The sequence below is a fragment of the Pleurodeles waltl genome, chromosome 12, assembly GCF_031143425.1.
Source record: "Pleurodeles waltl isolate 20211129_DDA chromosome 12, aPleWal1.hap1.20221129, whole genome shotgun sequence".
Taxonomy (NCBI): Eukaryota; Metazoa; Chordata; class Amphibia; order Caudata; family Salamandridae; genus Pleurodeles; species Pleurodeles waltl.
Genome location: NC_090451.1, coordinates 198,254,354 through 198,278,519, shown reverse-complemented (window position 1 = coordinate 198,278,519; position 24,166 = coordinate 198,254,354). Strand labels below are relative to the sequence as shown.

At 44.2% G+C, this 24,166-nt stretch overlaps 1 long non-coding RNA gene across 1 annotated transcript in view; it reads left to right on the top strand.

Annotated features, from left to right (window-relative positions):
- LOC138268257 (uncharacterized) overlaps positions 1–22,915 on the top strand; it is a 90,227-nt gene extending 67,312 nt beyond the window's left edge. The window contains exon 4 of the long non-coding RNA XR_011199966.1: positions 21,372–22,915. This is a non-coding gene — a long non-coding RNA (uncharacterized lncRNA). The remainder of the gene's footprint in view (positions 1–21,371) is intronic.
- Positions 22,916–24,166: the final 1,251 nt, after the last annotated feature.

Sequence of the window (24,166 nt, the reverse complement as noted above, 5' to 3'; positions counted from 1 at the left end):
TGCGTTAGCGGGTGGGAGAATCAAAATGGGAGTCCATGCATGCATGGTGCACATAATATTGTATCACAAGCCATGTAGTTATTGTGCACCATATTGTATCATCTAAGCATAAAAGATTAAATAAAAGTTATGAATGAAGGTACGTCTGGCGTGGGTAAGGAAACTGTTAGTGTCGAGTTGAATGAAATGTCAGTGGGGTCATGGGGCCCTCGTTAAAATCTATACAGCATCTTTATCGCACACAGTAAACAGGTGTGGTCATGTATGCCAGACTAGAAAGTGCCTCTACTTCAACCATAATGAAAATAATTAAGGCATTATTTATCCCTTTTATCACTTATGGAACGACATTGTATCCAGCAAAATTTTACTTCTGGTTAGAAAAGATCCATTGTAATATTTGTAGAAAGATTTTTGACAGATCTACCTGAGACTAAAGCCCTGATTACAAGTTTGTCGGCCCACCAGACCCCTGGGGAGGAGACCGCTGCGTAGCTGGCAGTCTCCTCCTTGCCCAATTACGTTTCCTCCGTATTAGGAGGTTTTCGCCGGTCAGCCCAGTGGAAACAGTACAGTGGCATTGGCGAGCCGAGGCCTATGCCGTCACACAGAGGGCGCCCCCATCACCCTCGGAATGCACACTGTCTGCTGTAGAAAAATAATGTATTTTTAATTTTTTATATAGTTTTTAAATATTAATGGTTTATTTAATATAATTTACTGAAATACAGTTGTTAAAAATATTGTTTTTATGTAATTTAATAAATATGAGTTGTGATTTTAATTTCAGGTGTTAGTGTTACTATAATTATTTGCTTGTTAAATACTTGGAATATAGTTTGTAATTTAAAATGTGAATTTCTTTTATTGTTAGTAATTTACAATATAGTATCCTGTTCTTGGTTTAGTAGGAGAATAGCATGTGTTGGGAAGTAATTTGTTAAGAGATGCAGGTAGGTACCTACAGCTAGTAATAAAACCCAAATCACAAATAAGGTCCAGACAAAGGACATCATTATGACATTGGTGGTCCCACGGCAGGATCGTCAATGCCGCAGGGAAGATGCTGCTGTCATGCCGGCAGCATCCCCCCCCTTGTTGTATTACAATGTTCCCAGCAGGCTAACCGGTAGTAACATTGTATTATGACCGGCGGGAACAATGCTACGGTATTGGTCTCGGCTCCCTTAAGGGAGCGGAAGCCAGTACCGTAGCACACCAGCACCCTCGGAATGTGCAATGTCTGTAGAGCAGACAGTGCGCATTTCGAGGGTGCTTGGCGGGGGGCCTACACTGCCAAGAACATGGTTGTGGGCAGTGCAACCCCCCCAATGGCCCAAAGCACTGGCTTGCCAACAGCCTTTCCATGGTGGTGATACCGACATGGAAAGGCTGGCGGAAAGTGGATTTAGGATCAACATTGCAGCACTGAGTTCAGCGCTGACATGGCAGGCCGTGAATCTGACTGCTGTCAGCCCATCGGTAACAGTGTTCCTGGTGGGACGGCGTTCTTGAGGGGGTCTGACCACCAGGGTTGTAATGTGGTGGTCGGACTGCCTGGAGTGCGGTGGTCTGACTGCCACTGTGAGTCTGGTTCTTCGACCACCAGCTTTGAAATGAGGCCCAAAGTCTCATAAATTAATCCTTGCACAACACTTGGTAGCTTGGCTGATGAGCAGTCAGGCTTAACTTAGGAGACAGGTGTGTAAAGCATTTAATATCAACAAACCATAAATGGGAAAGACACAACACACCATAAACATCCAGCACCAATTTATAAAAAATGAAGAATATTTTTTTCTTCAAAACGACACCAAAACTACAAAAATCCATTGCAGGGAACTGGAGTTATGACTTTTTAAAGATTAAATAGAAAAAAATAGCTTGTAGCTCCCAAAAGAGAAAAAAAGCTAACCGTAGCTATCTGTCGTGCATATCAAAATTTTAGACCGACCGCAATGGAGTGCGGGTCGGTTACAACAAGTAGTTAAGGCCGGTCAAGTTTTTACCTTCCCAATTAGTCACTTTGTGGGGTCTTTTTCCCATGACGTCGAGCGAGTCTCCTCAACAGGCTGGTTTGTGGTTCAACAATGGAGGCTTGCTTCAACCCAAAGCCTTGATGGCTCCTGGGGGCCTTGGTTTTCTTCGTTGATGGTGAAGAGCTTCACAGTTTCAGCGGGACAAACCTGAATTGAGGTTCGATGTCACCAGCTTGACTCTCGTCGCAGGGGTCGGCCAACTTATGGAGCTTTTAGACAAAGCTTTATTATAACTATTATTTTGATACTTTGAATCACCGTTCTGACTCATTACTGTCAAAAGTTAGACTTTATTAAAGTTTAATAAAGCCTTCCCATATTAGCCTATGGAGCTAGCAGTGCTACAGTGGGGAAAAATTAAATGGGAGTTTTTCCCTCACCAGGGCATATAAAACATATTTTATGTCTCTGCTTTTAATTACAAGGCACTTTACTCTTGGGGCACCTATGGCAGACCTTAGGGGTGACTTAAATGTAATTAAAAGGTAGTTTTAGACGTTGGAAGTACTTTTAATTCATAGTTCTATTTTAAAAGCAGCCTGCAAGGCAGGGCTGACTTTAAATGACAGCAGACACCACAGCAGTGCCCACTTAAGTGCATTAAATCCACTGGGGTCTCTAAACCTACATGCCCTACCATATACTAGGGACCTAGAGGTAGGTTGTCAGTACCAATTGTAATTACACCTAATTACCATATAACTTTTAACAAGGTCACTGGTCCTGAATAACAGGGCCCAGTGCACATTTGTCAGTAACCACCAGTATCAGTCAAAAATTGTGGGCAATACGGCAAAAAGGATGACTTTCTCACATGGGGGATATAACTGAAATTATAATTAATTTAATGTTATTGCTAATCATTGTATTGTAAATTAAATGTTCAATTGATTTATAAATCTATAAAGAGACAAATGGCCTGATTTAGAGTGTGGATGTTGGAGTCACTCCGTCACAAAAGTGACAGATATCCCGTCCTAGTGTTACGATTCCATTACATCCCATGGACATCATAATACAGCAGATGGGATATCCGTCATGTTTGTGACAGAGAAACCCAGCTGCCAAACTCTACTATAAATCAGGCCCTAATACTGAAAGAATTGGCACCTTCTTCACATTTCCAACCAGGTGGAGTGCTCTCCAGATGTTGTCATGCATTTGTCGATAAAACTTGATTGGTCAGGATGGATAAAGAATGCCATTATTGATTCAAGGCACATAGCCAAGATCTTAGGCCCATATTTATACTTTTTTAGCACCATATTTGCGTCATTCTTTAACGCAAAAGCGGGGCAAACTTACAAAATACCATTGTATTTTGTACGTTTGCGCCGATTTTGCGTCAAAAAGGGCCGCAAATGCGGTGCTAAAAAAGTATAAATATGGGCCTTAGTGTATAGACCTATCAGCTGCTTTCAACACGGTCCCTCATTCCAGGCTGCTTGATCATCCCCATGATATAGACATCAGAGATACAATGTGGGAATGGCTAAAAATGTTTTCTGGAAGATAGAGAGCAGGAAGCCAGGCTGCCACCTTTTTTATCTGGCAACAGTAGTGACTCTGTTGGAGTGCCTCAGGTTTCAGCCCTTAGCCTCACTATGTTCAACGCCTATATGACCTTGTTGGCGGCACTGGTTGAATCCTTTGGAGCCGAGGTTATATCATATGCAGACAACACTCAACTTGTCTTCTTCAAGAAAAGAGAGGTAATTAGCTAGGATGATATTAAACCCTGTCTACCAGTTGTCTTTCTTTGGATGGAAACCAACCATACCAAATGTAATAATGATAAGACAGAGGTTCTTAGCTTTGGCCACAATCTCAGCTTCAACTTGCAAGCTCACTATCCGGATGAGGCGTCTTTACCTAACCTGAACGTGGTCTTGGTAAAAAAATCTGGGAACCAAGCGCAACAATCAGATGACTATGCATAATCAAATCAATACCGTAGTTGGCACGTGCTCCAGACTTTTGCACTCGGCTAAAAAATATCTGCATCTTCTTGCTGTACCAGTGAGGAATCACAGTGGTACTGGCATTGATTTTGTCCAGGCTAGACAATGTTGATGCCCTGTATGCAAGTCTCCTACTACAATTGCTGAGAAAACTGCAATCAGTTCAAAATGCATCAGCGCATGTCTCCCCCTATCTGAGAAATTTGCATTGACTCCTTGTGAACAAGTGGATCTTATTTAAGACCCTTCTAGTAATGCACAGAGCAAAATATTAATCAGTCCCAGCTTATCTGTCATCCAGGATACAACACTACTATCCTAGGAAAACCCTGAGCTCATTGTGTGGCCACCGTTCCATAATTCTTAGGGTCCACGTAACCAAAGCAGGTGGCAGATCCTTCTCATTCCAGGGACCTCAGGCATTGAATAGGCTGCCAGTAGAAATGCAACAAACTGAAGGTGAGAATTGTTTCAGAAAGAAATTTAACACATGACTTTTTACACTTTAGCTTGTTTTTTTCCTCTCTTTCTCTTACTCTTCATATAGAACAGGGACACTTTTTGTGAATAGCCGTGCGCTTAACAAATCTATCATTCAGTCATCTTAACAACTAAATTAAGGAGAGCTGTGGCCCCATGTGATGTACACTTATCGGGATCTTTACCCTGTTGGCGTACGAGGGTAACAGTTGCCTCATTCATCACTGGGATTACCTTTTTAGTGAAGCAAGGGAGTTATACAGCCTCAAAAGGATGAGAGTCAATTGTACCTGAAATGTTTATAAACGTTTTCAGTGACACCATCAGTTATTGGGCCATTGTTTAGTTTGAGGGCTTCAATCATTTGCTTTATCTCTTCTGCAGATATAGGGGGTCATTCGGGGTCGGCGGTAGCACCGCCAACAGGCTGGCGGTGCTCCGCCGGGCATTCTGACCGCGGCGGTACAGCCGCTGCCAGAAACGGAAAGTCGGCGGTGTACCGCCGACTTTCCACTGCCCATGGGAATCCGCCATGGCGGCGCAGCTTGCTGCGCCGCCATGGGGATTCTGACCCCCTCACCGCCATCCTGTTCCTGGAGGTTCCGACCGCCAGGAACAGGATGGCGGTGAGGGGTGTCGTGGGGTCTCTGGGGGCCCCTGCAGTGCCCATGCCAATGGCAGGGGCACTGCAGGGGCCCCCGTAAGAGGGCCCCACTTTGAATTTCAGTGTCTGCTCAGCAGACACTGAAATTCGCGACGGGTGCTACTGCACCCGTCGCACACCTTCCACTCCGCCGGCTCCATTCGGAGCCGGCTTCATCGTGGAAGGGTGTTTCCCGCTGGGCTGGCGGGCGGCCTTTTGGCGGTCGCCCGCCAGCCCAGTGGGAAACCCAGAATGACCGCCTCGGTCTTTTGACCGCGGTACGATCTTCTGGCGGTCCCAGCCAGGCTGGCGGCTACCGCCGCCTGCCGGGGTCAGAATGACCCCCATAGACTCCTCTAATTTCTTATTTTGCTGGGGATTGACTCTGGGAAGCTGACATGACTCAAAATAGTCACCTTGACATATCCCAGATACTCCATCTGAACGTGTATAGTCAGGAACAGGAACAATAAAATGGCTTCTAAGTTTTCTTCATATTTTGAAACCTTAGTGCTGTCATCTAGGATCATATATTTTAAATATATTTTAAGAAAACTTTTTCTTGCTTTATTCTTGCAATGCGGCGAAGTGAGGGCCATTTTTATTCCCCTTGGCAAAATATGCATGTTGTACTTTTAAAATTGATAACTCTCCTTAGTTTGAGTCTATATTACTTGTTTGTCAATGTAATATCTTAATGATCATAAGATTTTGATGTGAAAGGGAGTCTCTCTATTCTTTCTCCCTAAACAATGCATACAATATTTGGCCAGATTACATCTTTGGTTCAAAAAGCCATATGATTCCTAGCACAAAGAGCGCTTTTAAGAAATAAAATAACAATAAAACAAATGATTAGTAAGCTCAGTGTCTACAAATACAGTAGAGGTGGTCTGCCTCTAGTCAGTACTAATCCTCTCAGTACTGGAATTAAAAAGCATCTTGTAAAACATGAACACAATCTACAAAAAAATGCGAAATGCAGAAAACTGTGTGGAGAACTTTCATTGCATGGACAAACAAGGATGTAAGAGGATCCGTGTTGCCCAAAGAGAAAGCACAGATCCTACCTAATATACCCAAGCCTAAATCTAGTTAAGGGGTCCCTGTCCAGTGTGCTAATCACAGACTCCAAGTATGCCACAAGCCCTAACGTGGTTTAAATTGAGATGTACTATTTAATATAGGTCTTAGTTAATTCTCCCGCTTCCTTTTCCCTCTGTTAGAGAAATTATTTTTTCAACTCGGATCTGTCATTCTTACTCAACCTTTCCAGTCTAAGGAAGCAATTCGGCATACCCAATAGTCAACACATCTGCTTGACATAACCCACCCATGGAATCTGCAGACCCATGCTGCAAGACAAGCAATCCTCATTAATATCCATAATAAGCGAAGCTTGTGAATTGTTCCACACAGAGCATCATAGCAGCAATGGGGCCAAATTCATATGATCCTCAACATACTCCAAACCAAGAACTCATGCAATATAAAACTTAGGCTGCTTGGAGGGAGGCCTAAAAGCCTTCTGCACACTCTGGAGCTCATTACGAGTGTGGTGGTCTCTAGACCGCCAGAATAAAACCTTGGTGGTTGGATCCTGGCAGTCTGGAGTTGGCAGAGATCCTAATCCACCAGGGGAGTGCTGCAAGGGGAATACAACCTTGTTCTCCAACAGCCTTTTCATGGCGGCAACACTGCCATGAGAAGGCTGGCAGAGAACAGGTACAGGGGGCCACCGATGGCCCCTGAACTGCCCATGCACTTGGCACAAGCACCATCGCAATGTTCACTGTCTGCTTTGCAGACAGTGAACTTTGCGAGGGTGGTGGTGCAACCTGTGGGCTACAGCATTGCCACTGGCTCAATGACGAGCCAGTGACAAAGCGGTAGCCTGTTTCCCGCTAGGCTGGTGGATGGAAACATAAGTTTCCGTATGCCAGCCTACCGGGAAACTCCTAATGGAGCTGGCGGGGATGCAGAATGTGATGGCTAGCCACTTTTTTATAGTCTGAAATACTTGAACCTTAAGTTAAAACAGAAGATATTTCTTCCTCTGGATTTCTGAAAAAAAAGGGGCAACAGGCATCTTACCAATGAAGAAGACCTGGCTAGAAATAAGTTCAATACAATTTAGAAATCTAAGTCTTGCTCTGGCTACGCATCACACACCAACCAGGAGCCCTATGAGTCACAAGTGACCACAAGATAAGTAAAATCATTAACTCTTATTATGGGTTTGTCACGTATGGTCAAAGTTCACATTTTAAGATTCATGGGTGTGATACCATTGCAAAAGTCTTAGTGGATTTTACTAACAGCTTCAAAGAGGCCATAAAATCAATGTAACCTTCTGTTAACAACGTCAAGCCCTTTGGAGTTCTGGCAAGTAGCACTGCATCATCTATGTATGTTAAGGTAAGGATGGGATATTCTTGATCATTGATCTATCTGCTCCCTTGGCCACTAGTGCCTCCTCTAGGCCAATAACATATAAAAGAAAAAGTACTGAGGCAAGAACACACCCTTGACACCACCCGACAGCCCATTTGAATTGATTGGTGCTTTCACTGCCACTTCCATGTCTGATGGTAGCAGAGAGATAGTAAGGTAGGGCCCACAAAAATCCATCAATATACTTGACTGTCCCCAGACACTCCAGCTTAGCCCAGAGTTCGAATCTCACCACACTATCAAAGGCAGAGTTGAGGTCCATAAAGGCTAGGAAAATTAACTCTTGATTTGATATGGTGTAGGTATTTATTATGAGAAGTAAAATGAGGCATTGTTCCATAGTCCCCAGCCCAGCCCTAAACCCATAATGAGGGTGGAATGAGTACTATTGTCTGCCAACTAAATTAAAAGCCTTTACAGTATTATCCTTCAAATTATCTTAACTGTTGACCGGGACAATAATGACCATTCTCCACGATTGAGGTAGGGCTATTTTGCACACCCAGCTGATAAAATGTGTAATGAGCATAGACCATAAATGTCAAATTTACTATTCCCACTACAAACTTAACTTCATTGAAGAAAGTGTTGGACTTTGAAGGAGTCAGGTTTATTGTACCTATTCCAACCTTAATCACATTGGGAAAGTGTTGGACTGTAAATGAATTTGATTCACTATTCCTACTTCAGAAGAAGCTACAATGGGGAAAATGATGCATTTGGGAGAGGTCAGATTTGCTACTACTACTCCAACCTTAATTACTTTGGGTAAAGTGTAATTAGGTCATACGTATGATTAAAACCCCTAACTATAATAACATGCTAAAAAATAAGGTGCCATATTTATACTTTTTGATGCAAAACTGCGCTAACGCAGTTTTGCGGCAAAAAAATTCGCGCCGGCTAACGCCATTCTGAAGCACCATGCGGGCGCCGTATTTATTCAATGACGTTAGCCGGCATTAGCCGCCGGCGCTGTCTGGTGTGCGTTAAAAAAAACGACGTACACCAGGCAGCGCCGGCGTAGGGGGAAAATGGCGTATGGGCGTCCACAAATGGTGCAAGTCAGGCTGAGGCAAAAAAATCGCCACAACCCGATTTGCGCCATTTTTTTACGACGCCCATCCCCCATTGAAATGACTCCTGTCTTAGCAAAGACAGGAGTCATGCCCCCTTGCCCAATCGCCATGCCCAGGGGGATTCTGTCCCCTGGGCATGGTCATTGGGCATAGTGGCATGTAGGGGGGCACAAATCAGGCCCCCCTATACCACAAAAAAAAAAAAAAAAAAATACTTACCTGGACTTACCTTAATGTCCCTGGGGTGGGTCCCTCCATCCTTGGGTGTCCTCCTGGGGTGGGCAAGGGTGGCAGGGGGTGTCCCTGGGGGCAGGGGAGGGCACCTCTGGGCTCATTCTGAGCCCACAGGTCTCTTAACGCCTGCCCTGACCCAGGCGCTAAAATCCGGCGCTAATGCGGGTTTTTTAGACCCGCCCACTCCCGGGCGTCATTTTTGCCCGGGAGTATAAATACGACGCATATGCATCGGAGTCATTTTTTAAGACGGGAACGCCTACCTTGCATATCATTAACGCAAGGAAGGTGTTCACGCCAAAAAATGACGCTAACTCCGTGAACTTTGGCGCTAGACGCGTCTAACGCCAAAGTATAAATATGGAGTTAGTTTTGCGTCAAATTTGCCTCGAAAAAAACTACGCAAATTCGGGGCAAACGGAGTATAAATATGCCCCAAAATGTTAAAATATATAAATAATCAGTTAAAATAAAATAGGATAATAATACTATTAAATACAACACTTAGGGCATCATTACGACCCTGGCGGTCTCCTGGTGGCAGTCAGACCAGCACCAATGTGCTGGTCCGGCAGCCACATTACAACTGTGGTGGTTGCACCATGGTCGGACCACCAGCACCGCAAATCATGACTTTTCATTGGTCTGGCATTGCTGACGGTCCTAATCTGCCAGATCACCACTGCCCTGGGGATTAGGATTCACTTCTCCACCAGCGATTAAATGGCGGTAGCCCTCCCATGCAAAGTCTGGTGGTGAAGGGGTGCAGGGTGCTCCGGGGGGCCCCTGCACTGCCCATGTACTTGGCATGGGTAGTGCAGGGGCCCCCCTGGCCTGCCCCATCACGATTTTCACTGTCTGCTTTGCAGATAGTGGAAATCACGATGGGTGCTGTGCAGCCTACACACTACAGCATTGCCGCCAGCTCAATTATGAGCCGGCGTCAATGTTGTAGGCCATTTCCCTCTGGGCTAGTGGGCGGAAACTCTGTTTCCGCCCGCTGACCCAGTTGGAAACTCTTCATGGGGCCCGTGGGAAGGGGACCCCACTGGCGGTAACCTGACCGCTGGAGTTTGGCGGACGGCCTTTTCCATCTGCCAAACTCCTAATGACCCCTATATCATCAAACTATGTTATTAATTAAAATATAATTTATAAATTATAAAAATGTAAATTGAACCAAAAATGTTCTTAAAATGTTAACAAATTAGAATTAAAATTGATAATTAAGAACAGCAAATTACAGAATGTACATGTACAAAACACTGCCTACCTTAATTCTGTACAAATCCAACAACCCATAAAATGATTACCAAATACATGTATACATTAATACAATTATTATGATAAATTAATTATAAAATAATTACACAGGTCCAACGAAATTAAAAATAGTTATATAAAAAAAAAAAATGGCCAAATATTTTTAATAAATTCACCAATTAACAATTAAAAATACCACATTTAAAAAATACATATTCAAAAACACTTCCTATACATCTCCCCTACAAACCTTGCAATGTCTCAAAAGGTAACATAATGAAAACAGTTTATTAAAGAATACTGATATTAGTATGCAATAATATATTTGAAAAACGAGCAATACTCCTTTAAAAGTATAAGCAAAAAACTAAAATAACAAAATAAAAATGCAAATATAAATAATTAATACATTAATAAATCAACAATTAAAAGCAAAAATACAATCCCTAAAACGTTTCTCACCCTACTCCCATACAAACTAAAGAACCCAATTAAAAATTAAATGTAGAACTGATGTGGAAAGTAATTTAGGGCCTGATAATGATCTTGGTGGATGGGATACTCTGTCACAAATGTGACGATTATCCTGTCCATCATATTACAAATTCCATAGGCTATACTGGAACTTGTAATATCGCGGACGGGATATCTGTCACATTTGTGACAGAGTATCCCACCTGCCAAGGTTGTAATCAGGCCCTTAGTCATGGGAAACCCTGAATTACACTTAGGACCACTAAAACACTTTTTCAGATGTACTAACTCCATTTTATGATTCGGAAAACATTTTGCAAATCACAGAAAGGGCTCATCAACCTATACTGAAGTACTGTTTGGAACAGGTATGATAAGGGTGTTCATTCTAAATTTTCAATTTGTAAAGTATATATGGATGGTGTATGAGTGTAATTCCAGTAGCAAACCATTGATTTGTTACCATCTCTCAAGTTGACTGGTGAGTTACTGATTGTAGCCAATAACAAGGGTGGCAAATTTTGGTTGGCTTAATTGATAATAATTACACCGATCAATCTGTTGCCCCCTAGGATTCTGTATTTTGTCAACTCACCTATTTGTACATAGTTAGGTGAACAAAATCAGTTTGTATTTGTAAAACAATTGTACTGCAATTTGCCCTATAATAGGAAACAATTTGATAATTAAATGCCATAAATATATTAACTTAAAAAATGTAATACAACTAAATAATTATAAAACAAATAGGTAGTAACAGTAAAAATAGATATTAGAAGTGATATTAAAGAAATCAATATTGTTTACATTGATATATTCAAAGAAGCAAAAGAAAAATTCTTACCTTTGATATTAAGTCCATTGATATTCTTGACATCACAATACTTCTCCTGCAATATTGTCCAATATTGTTCAGTTAAGTTTAAGTTGGAATACCAAATAGGTTCACAGTTACTTAAAAAAAATCAGACTGTGCCATTCAGTAGCAAAAAGAAAAGAAAAGCAGAACAATGTCCCTCATTATGACATTGGCAGCAAATGCCGCCTACCGCCACTGCGACAGCCGCCAACATACCGTCGCTGTGGCTACCGACCGTCCATGCCATTGTGACAGTAGACGGAATTCCGTCGACGGTCATGGCGGCAGACGGCAGTAAGGTGGCGCTGCTTCCAGCAGCAGTGCCACACCAGCAAAACACCGCCTACAATATCATGTTCCATGAGACTGCCTTGCGGTGTTTAGCTGGCGGACGCTGCTGGTGGCAGCAGCGCTGCATCCCGTCTCCTTCCAGAGGACGCCCCTGCATGCAGGTAAGTCAGGTTCTCCGAAAGGAGATGGGGTGGGGGGTGTTGTGTGCATGTGTGGGGTTGTGTGAGTGTGTGGGAATGCGTGCATGAGTGTGGAATGCATGTGTGCATGAGTGTGTGTGTGTGTGTGTACGTGCATGTTGTGTCGTGAAATTGCGTTTGTGCCTGGATGTATGTTCGTGACTGTTGCTGTGCGTGTGTATGAATGTGTGGGTGAATGTGTGTATGCACATGTGTATGGGTGTATATGTGTGTGCGTGTATGTGTGTAAATGTGCAGGGGGGTCAGGAGAGGGAGGGTGGGGGAGTGCTCAGGGGAGGAGAGCGGGTGAGACCCCTATCAGTGCCAGGGAAGCAATTCCCTGTCACTGATAGTGCCTACCGCCATGGTGTCAGTGGTGGTACAGAAACCACATAAACCATGGTGGTGGGTGGGCTCTAGTGACGGCCGCCAGGCTGGAGGCTGTAGTCTCCAGCCTGGCATTCGTTACCGCTGTGGCAGTCGGTGTGGTACATTTGCGGTTTGGCTTTGGCCAAACCGCCAATGTCATAATAGTGGAGGTATGTACCGCCAGCCTGTTGGCAGTATTACCTCCACTATTTCTAAAGGAGACAGGTAGTATTACGTTTTTGCTAGTGCTATTTTACCAGTCAGGGCCAATGGGAGTGTCTGCCAAAAGCGTACCTGAGACCTTCTGATGATTCTCCTCGAAGAGATCTGCAGGGGTGTAATATAAGTAAACGCCAAGGTATCAAAGAAGGGAAAAGAAAAGAGAGAGGTCTTCTGCTGGGGTGAAGGTTTTGAATCAATGTTCCCAGTGGGCAACCAAACCAATTCTCTCAATCCCCTCTCGGAGTCCCAGGAGGCGGATATTGCTCCTGAGGGAGCGTCCTGCAGGTCGTCTGCTCTGCTTTTCAGGTGGGTGACTCGGTCCTACAGGTCTTGGATGGCCACTTGGTGGTTCACTGTGAAGGTTTGTAGATTGACAAGAGATTGCTTGCCTTCCATGACCTTGTCTGCTAACTTCCTGTGGTTGTCTCCATTAAGACTCAGAAGTGTTTATTGCGGCCATCACCAGTCTAATTTGTCAGAGGTGGACAAGATGAGGGAGTTTTCTGAGTGAGGGGTATCCGGTATCATAGAGGGTGGGTCTGCTGGTGGCGTCAGAGGAGCAGTGGAAGTGTGGCGAAGTCTGCCCATGGTTGCCAACCGCGCTGGAATAGAATAGAGGCATAGTGCAAAAGCGCTAGATGAGCAAGATAGGGGAGACCTGTAGTGGGTGATTGTTTTCCAGCTGCCTGGATCTTAACTGGTATGTGCAGAAATAACACCAGAGGCAGTGGCATTGGGTAGAGAGGAAATTGGGGTGTCAGCCTTCGGCTGTGGTCTGATGACTCGGTGATGGTGTTGAACAGTGGTGATGAGGGTGCCTCTCTGGGATAGACAGGGATAGATCAGGGGAGTGGAGCACCGATGAGGCTGGGCACATCCAGGGCCGTTGGGGCTCACCAAGGTTGTTCCTCCAGGGCCCCCGCCACAGAAGTGAAGGGCTGGGGGAAAAGTATATGATGTACACTAGTGTGGTCTGGGCAGTCATGGTAGCTGGTGTGCTGTGAGGGCTAGTTCACGTTTAATAGCCCTCGGCGTGACTACAATCCCCACCTGTCTAAATTGTGCACCACCACAAGTGGGGTGGAGGAACAGAGAAGGACTGGATGCTGCAGGAGTAGCTTTCGGTTGTGTGAGATACGACGTTCCAGGATTGCTGTGCGCATCAATTATGGCGCTGGTGTGTTGAGGTAAGAATAGAGGGCAGAGTTCAGGCCCCCAGAGTAAGGTTGTGGTGCAAGTAACTGTTTGATGTCAGGGGCAGACCTGGTCAATCTCCCTGTGTTAAACACTGTTCCCTGGTGGAAAATGTCCTTAACCCCTTAGCTGCTGGGCCTTTTTCCCCCCAAAGCTGAGCCCCTTTTTTGGCTATTTGGGGTAGTTCACGCTTATGCGCCCAGAACCTTTTGTCCACGTAAGCTATCCATGCCAAATTTGCGTCCTTTTTTTCCAACATTCTGGGGATTGTAAAGATACCCAGAGTTTGTGGGTTCCCCTGGAGCTCTCACTGGGTTCTGTTACCCAGAATCCTTTGCAAACCTCAAAATCAGGCTAAAAAAACACTGTTTCCTCACACTTCAGTGCTGCAAAGTTCTGGAATCTGAGGGGAGCCACAAACTTCTTTCCATCCTGAATTCCCCCTAGTCTCCCAATAAAATTGGTGCCTCACTTGCATGTGTAGGCCTAGTGCCCGCAACAGGAAAAGCACCAAAACACAACGTGGACACATCACATTTTTCTAATGAAAACAGATGTGTTTTTTTGCAAAGTGCCTAGCTGTGGATTTTAGGCTATAGCTCAGCCGGCACCTATGGAAAACTACCAAACATATACATTTATGGAAAGTAGACATCTAGGGGAATCCAGGATGGGGTGACTTGTGGGGCTCTCCATGGGTTCTGTCACCCAGAAGCCTTTGCGATCCTCATAATTGTGCTTAAAAAACACTCTTACCTCCCATTTCGGCAATAGAAAGTTCTGGAATCTGAGGGGAGCCACAAACTTCCTTCCACCCAGCATTCCCCCAAGTCTCCCAATAAAAATGGTACCTCACTTGTGTGGGTAAGCCTAGTGCCCGTGAAGTAATGGATCACAGAACAGTTAATGTTAGTCCTTAGATGAGGGCAACTGTTGACCCTGAGGTGATCCATTCCTGACACAGGCACTCAAGTGGGGTAGCATTTGTATCAAGACAGGTGGGGAAACACTGGGTGGTAGGAATTTTGTGGATCCCAGAATATTCCTGTAGTTTGTGTGTCATAAATGCAAGAAAAAATAAGAGTTTTTATTCAACATTTCAGGGTACTCTGGCTAAGAAAACTTTGGGGAATCCACACAAGCCACACCTCCTGGAATCCCCCGGGCATCTGGTTTCTAGAAATGTGTGGGTTTTGTAGGTTTCCCTAGATTGGCACCAAGCCCAGGACCAAAAACACAGGTGCCCGCCTTACAAAACCAGGTTGTTTTGTGATAGATCATTTTGATGTCTCCACAATAAAATTTGGGCGGTGGAATTTGGGGCTGAACTGAATTGGGGAGCTCCCAAGAGAGCACTCTGACTGTGCTTGCCACTGTGTGAACCTGCTCTCTGGATTGGGCTAAACTGCTGTTGTCCCGCTGCACAGACGGTGCTTGTGAAGGGACAGCAGGACTGTCCTCATCACCTCCCACAGATCACTGGAAGAGGAGTTGCCAGATGGGACTACTCCAACTGAAAAAATCACTCATTGAGTCTGCTCCCTTCTCCTATCCCTCAGATGCTGTCTCTGATCTTACGTCAGAGCTGACCTCCATAACCCGAGTTAGGGCTTGAGCAGCAGTCATCCAAAGAGACGCCATCTCTGCTACTGGCTAAACTGTTCCTCTAAAACACTAGCCTAAATAGACCGTCACAAAATTGCTGGTGGGTGTGTGTGTGGTATGTGCAACAGTAAAGGTCAGTCACCTAACCTTCGCTTCTTTCCTTAATTAGCAGGTTTGCTGAAGACACTGAAAAAAACAAAAAAGGCACACTATTACTTCACCTTGCCTCATACCCATCGTCACAGTCTTTAGCGCCTGAGGCGTCCAGTCCAACAATCATTTTTGGAGCTTCCACTCCCATGACTTTCTCTTCGAATTCCCTCACCACCACACAGCAAAAGTGGACATCATCTCTCCATAGCCCCCTACGCACATACATTTAATTTGTATTATAGCGCAGGTAATGGCTGACTTTACTAATTCACTCAGGTATTCACATAAAATATAGATTTGATGTTTGCAGCAGGCATATAAACCTTCTGCGCTACTTTATGGCATCAAAACTGCCACTAGACAAAACTCCGATCCTTCTCTAGCAGAAACATAATCATAAGAGTTAGCTTGACTTTTTTTTATTGCTGCCTAAAAGCTACTGTTGAAATGCATTGGTTGGAGTATATGCATTGCTTTGAAGACGCGCGCTGCGAGACAACTGGTGGCAAAAAAATATATATATATATACATATATATATATATATATATATATATATACATATATATATCCAAAAACAAACAGTTGCAAGCAACTTCACCACCGCACTCCAGGAGGAAATTATTTCTTATTTTTGCAATCAGGATTAAATCACCATCCTTCACCACTGACGCGTTTCGACCTACTGGTCTTGATCACATATACTCTCTTGATATATATATATCAAGAGAGTGTTTCTCTTTCCTTATGTATATGTAAAGAGATCACTTTTCTATGTGTGTGTGGTTTCCATGGTGGCTGCAAATGGCCCCCAGCAAACCACACATGCATTGACAAAAGTGATCTTGATATATATATATATATATATATATATATATATACATATATATATATATATACATATATATATATATATATATATACATATATATGTATATATAAATATATATGTATATATATATATATATATATATATATATATATATATATAATTATACTTAAGTAGAGATTTCTCTCACCTATAGTCAGTCTCTCTCTCTCTCTCTCTCTATATATATATGTATATATATATATATATATATATATATATATATATATATATATATTAATAGCTGTGTAGTTTCCCTGGGGGGGCGATCGTGGCCCACAAGGAAACCACAACTGTATTAAAAAGAAATTGCTCCCACAGGGGGTCAGCCCTGCTCATGGGCGACCTCCTGTCAGTTTCATTTTAAATGTTGTTATTTTAAACTTATTTTTAATCCCTAGAGGGGTCGCGATCGCACTTCCACACAGAAACACTTCTGTGTCTCCCGAGGGAGTTTTAAATAAATAAAAAATGCCTCCCTGGCATCGGCCACTGGTCATGGCCCGCACCAGGAAGGGTGTGCGTGTGTCGGCCAGTGGCCGACGCATGCACCTATTAGGTTAACCACACTTTGTAAACAACGCGAACGTTTACCACGTAAGCTTAACCACACTTGTCGGAACAACAGCTGCCTTTTTCTGTGCATTAACCACGTATGTGCCAAACTACACATATGCGTGATTAGGGCACAGAAAAAGCCAAAGTGGATCAGGAGAAGATGCGGTAAGGTAAGTGGAGCAGACTTGAGGGGTCGTTTTTAGGGGTGGGGTAGATGAAGGGCTTTGGGTGGGTGGGGGTATCGGGTTATGTTTTTTAATAGGGGTGTGAGGGGTAGGGGAAGTTTAGTTTTTAGGGTGGGTGGAGGGGACTGAGTAGTTTGTTTTTTAGGGGTAGGTTCGTATTTTTAGGGCTTAGGGTGGTGGGCGGGTAGCTTATTTATTAGGAGCAGGGGAAGGTTTAAGAAAGGACTGGAGGAGAGGAGGAAGGATCATGAGAGGATGTGGATAGGTAAGAGGGGTTGGATTTAGGGCTTAGGGTGGGTGGAGGGTTGGGAGTAGTTTATTTTTTAGGGGCAGGGTGGGGGATTGGGGTAGTTTTTTTAGGGCTTAGGGTGGGTGATGGGATCACGGTAGTTTAGTTATTAGGGGTGGGGGTGGAGAGGTGGGGTCATTTATTTTTTAGGGGCGGGGTGGGGGTCGGGTAGTTTTATGTTTTAGGGCTATGGGTGGGGGGTCTGGATAGTTTACTTATTATGGGTGGGGGAAGGTTTTGGGGCCAGGCGGCTGGGGGTGTCAGGGTAGTTTAGTTTTTAGGGGTGTGGTGGAGGTCGGGTAGATTTTTTTTTAGGGCTGAGGGTGGAGGGTTGGGGTACTTTAGTTATTAGGAGTGGGGAAAGGTTTTAGGGCTTAGGGCAGGTGGAGGCATCGGGGTAGTTTAGTTTTTAGGGGTAGGGGTGGGGGTCAAGATAGTTTTTTTTTAGGGCTTAGTGTGGGTGTGGGGTCGGGTAGTTTATTAATTATCAGTGGGGGTAGTTTTGGGCCTCAGGGCGGATGGGGGGTTGTATGACGTATATTTCACATGGTGTCAAGGGGTCAAAGTCAATGAAGTTTCGATCCTTTCACCAATACTAGGATCATCAGCAGAACTAAGGGCACCAAACATGTAAGGAAAACTACATTATTACAGACTGGCATAAGCAGTAAAAACTTCAAAAAGTGCTGCTTTGAATGGTATCTATCGTCTCAGTGCGAGGTTGTGGAGCATGCAACAGGCAACAATAATTTGACATATTTTGTTGGGGGAGTAGAGGAGGACTTCTCTAGATATATTGATGCTGCAAAATCTTGCCTTCTGGAGCCTAAAGGTCTGCTCCATGACACGCCTTGTCCTTCTGTGGTCCTCATTGCAGCGGACTTCCCCTGGTGTTTGGGTACCGCACTGGTGTCAACAACCAAGAATGGTTTGGGTAGCCAGAGTCCCCTGTAAGAAAAAGTTACAACAAGCCAAACATAAATCTTGGACATCCACATATCTGGTAGCAGATAAAAGTAACAGACACACATGACATATATTACTTACCAACCAGCCAGGCCCTCTCTGTGTATTGTCGTGTCATTAGCAGTGGGATGTTGCTGTTCTACATGATGAAGGAATCATGGACTGACCCAGGATACTTTTCACAAACTTTTGATATCTATAAGTCAGTCAAACAAACCACTTTGACATTGATGGAGTGGAAGATTTTCCTGTTCCTATGACCTGTTCATTGGCATTTGGGGGAACCATGGGTAATTGGGTGCCATCTATGGCTCCAACCACATGTGGAATGTGTCCCAAAGTAGAAAAATCAGCCTTTACATGGGCCAAATCTTCACATTGTGGAAATCGGATGTAGCTCTCCCGGGTTTCAACAATGCAGTCAGTACAGTCTTCAGGACCGGAATGAACATAGGCTGAGACATACCTGCGGTTAGAGCCACTGTATTTTGAAAGGACCCAGTGGCCAGGAAGTGTAGCACTGACATGACTTGTACAATGGTAGGTATGCTATTGGGATTACGAATGGCAGGCATCAGCTCTGGCTCCAACTGACGACAGAGATCCATGATTGTATGCCTATTCAGGCTATATATTTGAATCACGGTGCTCCTCCATGGTCTGCAGGTCTGCTGGTGGACGGTATACTCGAGGCTGTCTTGCTCTTCTCATGCCAGGGTAACTATGTGGGACAACACCAGAATGTATGTATATCACTCAATCTATACAGCATAAGTTTTATCACACCTACATCACATATAATGCTACATTTTGTCACAAACTTTGAAAACGTTGCACTCAGCACATACTTATGCAACATTTGCCTAATAACAATATAATAGTGGAGCACACACATACACATTTCTATGGATCCAATTATTAACTTGGTACACATACATCCATTTGTATATTTTCATTAAATATATAAGCTTCAAAACAACACAAAAATAATCACCACAAATCTTTTGGACATCCGGGTGTGTTTCACTTTTCCTATTACTATATCAAAATTGCATAAAACATTGTTTACAAATATTCTTAGTCATTGTCTTCACAACTACATATGAGTATCTTCAGTACCACTACATTTCAACACATTTTTGGTACTATTATGATTTAAAATATAATGACGGTTAAATTTTCATTAGTCTTACTGGCCTTTTTCTTCATACATGATTTCAGTCATCCAGGTCCATTTCTTATTTTTATATTTTTCTAATATTTACTGGTCTGGATTTTCCTGTTTCTGGTTCACACATCTTGGCATCAGATGTGTTATAGTGTTAGAGCACCTTATTTGTTCATAATACGATCCGATAAATTTGGAGGGATGTACTGCTGAGTAAGACATTGTTGCCTTTATTCTGTCAACATTTCGCTAATAACTGCATTCAGATCCCTTAACCCCATCATGTTTTATAAATGGAGAAACATATCACTGACAGTAAATGTGACATTAACTTACTTAACATGGTGAACATATTTGGTACACCAATACTATTTTCAGACTGTTGTTACTCCTTCGTTTCATTAGGTTTCTGATGAGTGACAGGCTGTCATCCCCATCTGACATTTTACATGGCATACTTGCAAAACTTGCTCAGAGCTGTTAGAAGGTGAAGCCTTTTGGTAATTGAGGTCTGTACAGTGGCCCTTGTAATGTGTCATCTGAGTGGTCATCCTACATGTAGGTGACAATGGAGGTATTTCTAGACTCCTATTGGGTCGCATACATTTATATCAGAGATTTTAATGTTAGTACCATGTGCATTTTCTGTGGGTGGGAAATGGCTACACAGATATTTCCTTAGCCATAGTGTTGTAGGCATGATAAACAGGCCAAGATCACTTCTTAATAGTTACAATCTTAACTGGTTTTTACCAACACCATGTGTGCATTGTTAGGTTGTGTAAAAAATCAACATTGTAATGTGTCTCAAGCATACCTTCTTTTGCTATTTAGAATGCTTCTTGAATTAAAACCTATTGTTTGCACTGAGTACATTGTGGTGCAGGTATGGTAGATCACATTCACATGTGGGTGGACTGGTATGTGTAGTCAGGCATTTGGCTTGCATCAAGGCGTATGTCCCTATTATGGTAGCCTCAGATGTGGTTTGTGTCATTGATATTTTCCCAAACAGATGTAAGACTAGTCATGTCAGATGTGTGGATACTGATGTTGCCACTCAGTCATTGGGCTATTGATGTTGCCACTCATTGTGATACGTTGAACTGTATGTCACCTTCATGCACATGACAGGTGTCCATTGTATGGAAAGAGTAGTTATACTACCTGTGGTTGTGTGTGTATAAATGTTCTGGGCTAAATTGGCCCTTATAAGTGTGCAAGACTTTGTTTACAGGAGGACAATGACTTAAGTGAGTAGGTCCACAAAGTATGTATCATCCTTTCCTAAATCACTGTTGGCACATGTGTTGGTGACGTGTTCAGACTCTATCCTACTCCAAATTTGGATATGCCACATAGACTCATTGAATGTTTGCAAATTTCCATTGTGAAGGTTGTGAACTCTGTGACATGAAAAATGTTCTGTCTTGTGTTTAGCATATGATAAGGTCTCTTTCCTGATAAGTATGTGTAGATTTTATGTATGTGGCATCTGGAAATCAATGTTACCACTATTTCCCATATATTGGTTGTTGGATGACTATATTGCTGTGGATAGGGACCCAGAATCACGTGGCCAAGTCAGCTTGTCATGGAATGGTTAGTGCGATAGCTCTACTGATATGATGGTAGTGTAGGTGTGAGATAGGTGGCTTAGCTGGTGTGTGACATTGTTATATAGGGGTGTCCATTGCATCTTGTTGTGACATGACTTTGTCAATAACCTGGTTCTATCTGGGGGTATAGTACAACTAGATGTAATGTTAATGATGTGTACAGTGTGATGTTAGTGGTATGAAAAAAATTTGATCACCCTATCGCTCATTCTGTTTTCCAGCATTAGTATCGGTAGACAAAGAAGACGGGTCACAGTTGAGTGGGGAAGCTGCTGGCCAAGGGACCTCCAGCCATGAGAACACCAGCACCGAGGGACCCAGTGGCTCGGAAGGCAAGGGGAGTGCCATGTAGGAGACAGGATCCACTTCATCATCATCAGAATCCTTCTCCAGTGCACACTCCCTGGCGGTGACGGACCCATCTGGGACCACCCCAGCACCATCTCTGTCCACAACCCCCCTTTCTATCACCACCCACCCTGTAGCTCCCCACCCAGTTGTCCGTGCCCGCTCACCCAAGAGGTTGGGCATCTCTTTTGCCGCAGGAACCTCTGCCCCAGCCCCTGTTAGCCCTGCTTCTCTCAGTGAGGAGACTATTGACCTCCTGGGGTCTATCTCCTTGGGTCAGTCGACCACGTGAATGCCATCCACAAACTGGCAAGTCAGATACAACAAGGTGATGCATTCCTAGAGGGCATTCAGGATGCACTTGCTGGCCTACAGAGATCATTTCAGGCTCTGGCCTCCACACTGATGGCAGCCAGTCAACCTTTGTCTCCTGTTCCCCCTCCACTTTCCTCTTACCAATCCCAATGCCACTTTCCCCGACCCAGCTAAAGCACACAAACAGACAGGCATGTATCCACCTCAATATCCAAGGGTTGCGCAGACTATCCAAAGCACCATAGGACACACCACCAGAATACCCACAAGCAACATACACCTACATACACAGCAACAGTCACAACCTGCATTACACCCCCACCGCCCCCAGCATCACCGACAGCACACCTGACACATCTGCAGACACCACACCAACATTGACAGATCCAGCCACTACATCTATCTTATCTGCAGACAGCACCCCAACAAATGTTCAGACATCCGCCCCAGTCACCACACCCGCAGACACCAGAATCACTGACACTCCTACATGCATCCCCCAGCACCTCCACCCCACCCTCAGCCCAAGACATGTAAACGCCGTCACCCACCCACCCAACAGACACCCACCAACCACAAGCATACCCCCACAAACATGCACCCAAGACATCCACACCAACATCTCATACAACCACTCCCTTTCCCTCCACACCCAAACCCTTTTGCTATGACCATCCCTGTGTGTGTAAAAAAGATCTGTTATCTGAATTTGCCCTTTTCCCTATTCCACTCTCCCCCTGTGAAATGCCTAAACGTTCTGTTTCCCTCCCCAAGGCCATCCTTCCCAACTCCAAGGCCTCTCCTACCCCCTGCAAGTACCCATTTCCCTCCTCCTGCCAAGAAGTCGACCCCTTCTAAGAAGACCCAACCCTCCCAAAGCCTAAACCACCCCTCATCCAAGCCAAATCCCACCCCCCAAAGCCTAAGCCCAACCCCCAGCAAAAACACCCACCCAGATCATCACTGAGGGGGCCTGCCTGCCCCCTTGATCCTTGATGCCACTACCTGAAGAGGTTACATGGCAATAAAGTTGGGGCACCATATGGTGCCTCTGCCAATTTTGAACTGCTTTGTTATTGGACCGGCTAATAACCTTGTATTTAGCAATTTATACCTTTTAATAATATAAAAATTACCAACCAGTTGTTGGTTTTGAGGTTACATCTTTGTCCTGCATTTCCTTTCCTAGGTTAAAGTTGTTTCTGGCTGACATTGATTGTGTGTCAATATTTGTGTGTGTGTGGTGCTTGTGCTTCCTGTATTGTATGGGCATTTTGTGAGGGTGTGTGCAGTGCTTTTGTCCCCCAGGGATAGGGTGTGTGTTGTGTGATGGGCATGTTTTTGTTTCAGACATGTTGTTGTAGTGGTTTTGTGTGGTGTTTATGTTGACATGTGATTGTTGTTGTGGTGTGTGGCTTTATGTGCTTTGACTGTGTGGGTGCGCGTGTATTGTGCATGGTATGATAGGTAAGATGTGCTGTGTGGTTTGTGCTGTGTGTGTCGATGGGTAAGTTGTATGATTGTGTAATTGTGTGTGTTCGTTCCCTGTTGGTCGTACATTGTGTTGTATGTGTAATGTGTCCCTGGATAGTGTCTATTGTGAGTGCTTGACAATGTGTTAACGATGGTGCGGTTGTGGTGGCGTTGTGACGTGCTGTATGGTATTGTGTGAGACCAGGCCTGTGGTGTGTTGCTGTGCATAAGTGTGCGTTTTTGACGTGTGATGTGTGTGGTGGCTGTACTGTGTGTGCTGTATATGTGTGGGTGTCTATGTGGCTATAAGTGAGTGTGTGTATCAGTGTACTGTTACGTGTGAGGGTAGCCCTCGCACTGCCTTCCCTATGGTATGTTTTGTCAGTGTACAAATTTTGACAATCTACAAATTCAACAGGTGAGTGTGTGTGTACTTATGGTTACTGTCAGTGGAGGCGACAAAGATTCCGTAGTCTTTTGGCAACCATGAGCAGCGGAATGCCGTCTAATTCTGGTTCCATGGTGGCTCCGGAGGAGTATGGCTTCCTGAAGGTGTGTGTCTCCCTTTATACAGTTCGTTTCCACCTGGGTTTCTGAGAGGGTCTGACCACGGTGGAAATCTTGGCGGTGTGCAGCCCCCTATTATGTCCAGTGGAAACATGATCTCTGTCAGCCTGCTGGTGCCTTCAGTCGTCCGTGGATGTCTGACTGCAGTGGTGGTGCCAGCGGTGCTTTGGCAGTATTACATAGGGATTACCGCCAATGTGATCATTTGGCAGTCTTCTCCTGGTGGTCATGAGACCGCCAAACTCGTAATGAGGCCCTCTGTTTTATGTAAATATTTTTATGTAAAAACACATCACTTTCACTAGGCCAAAGG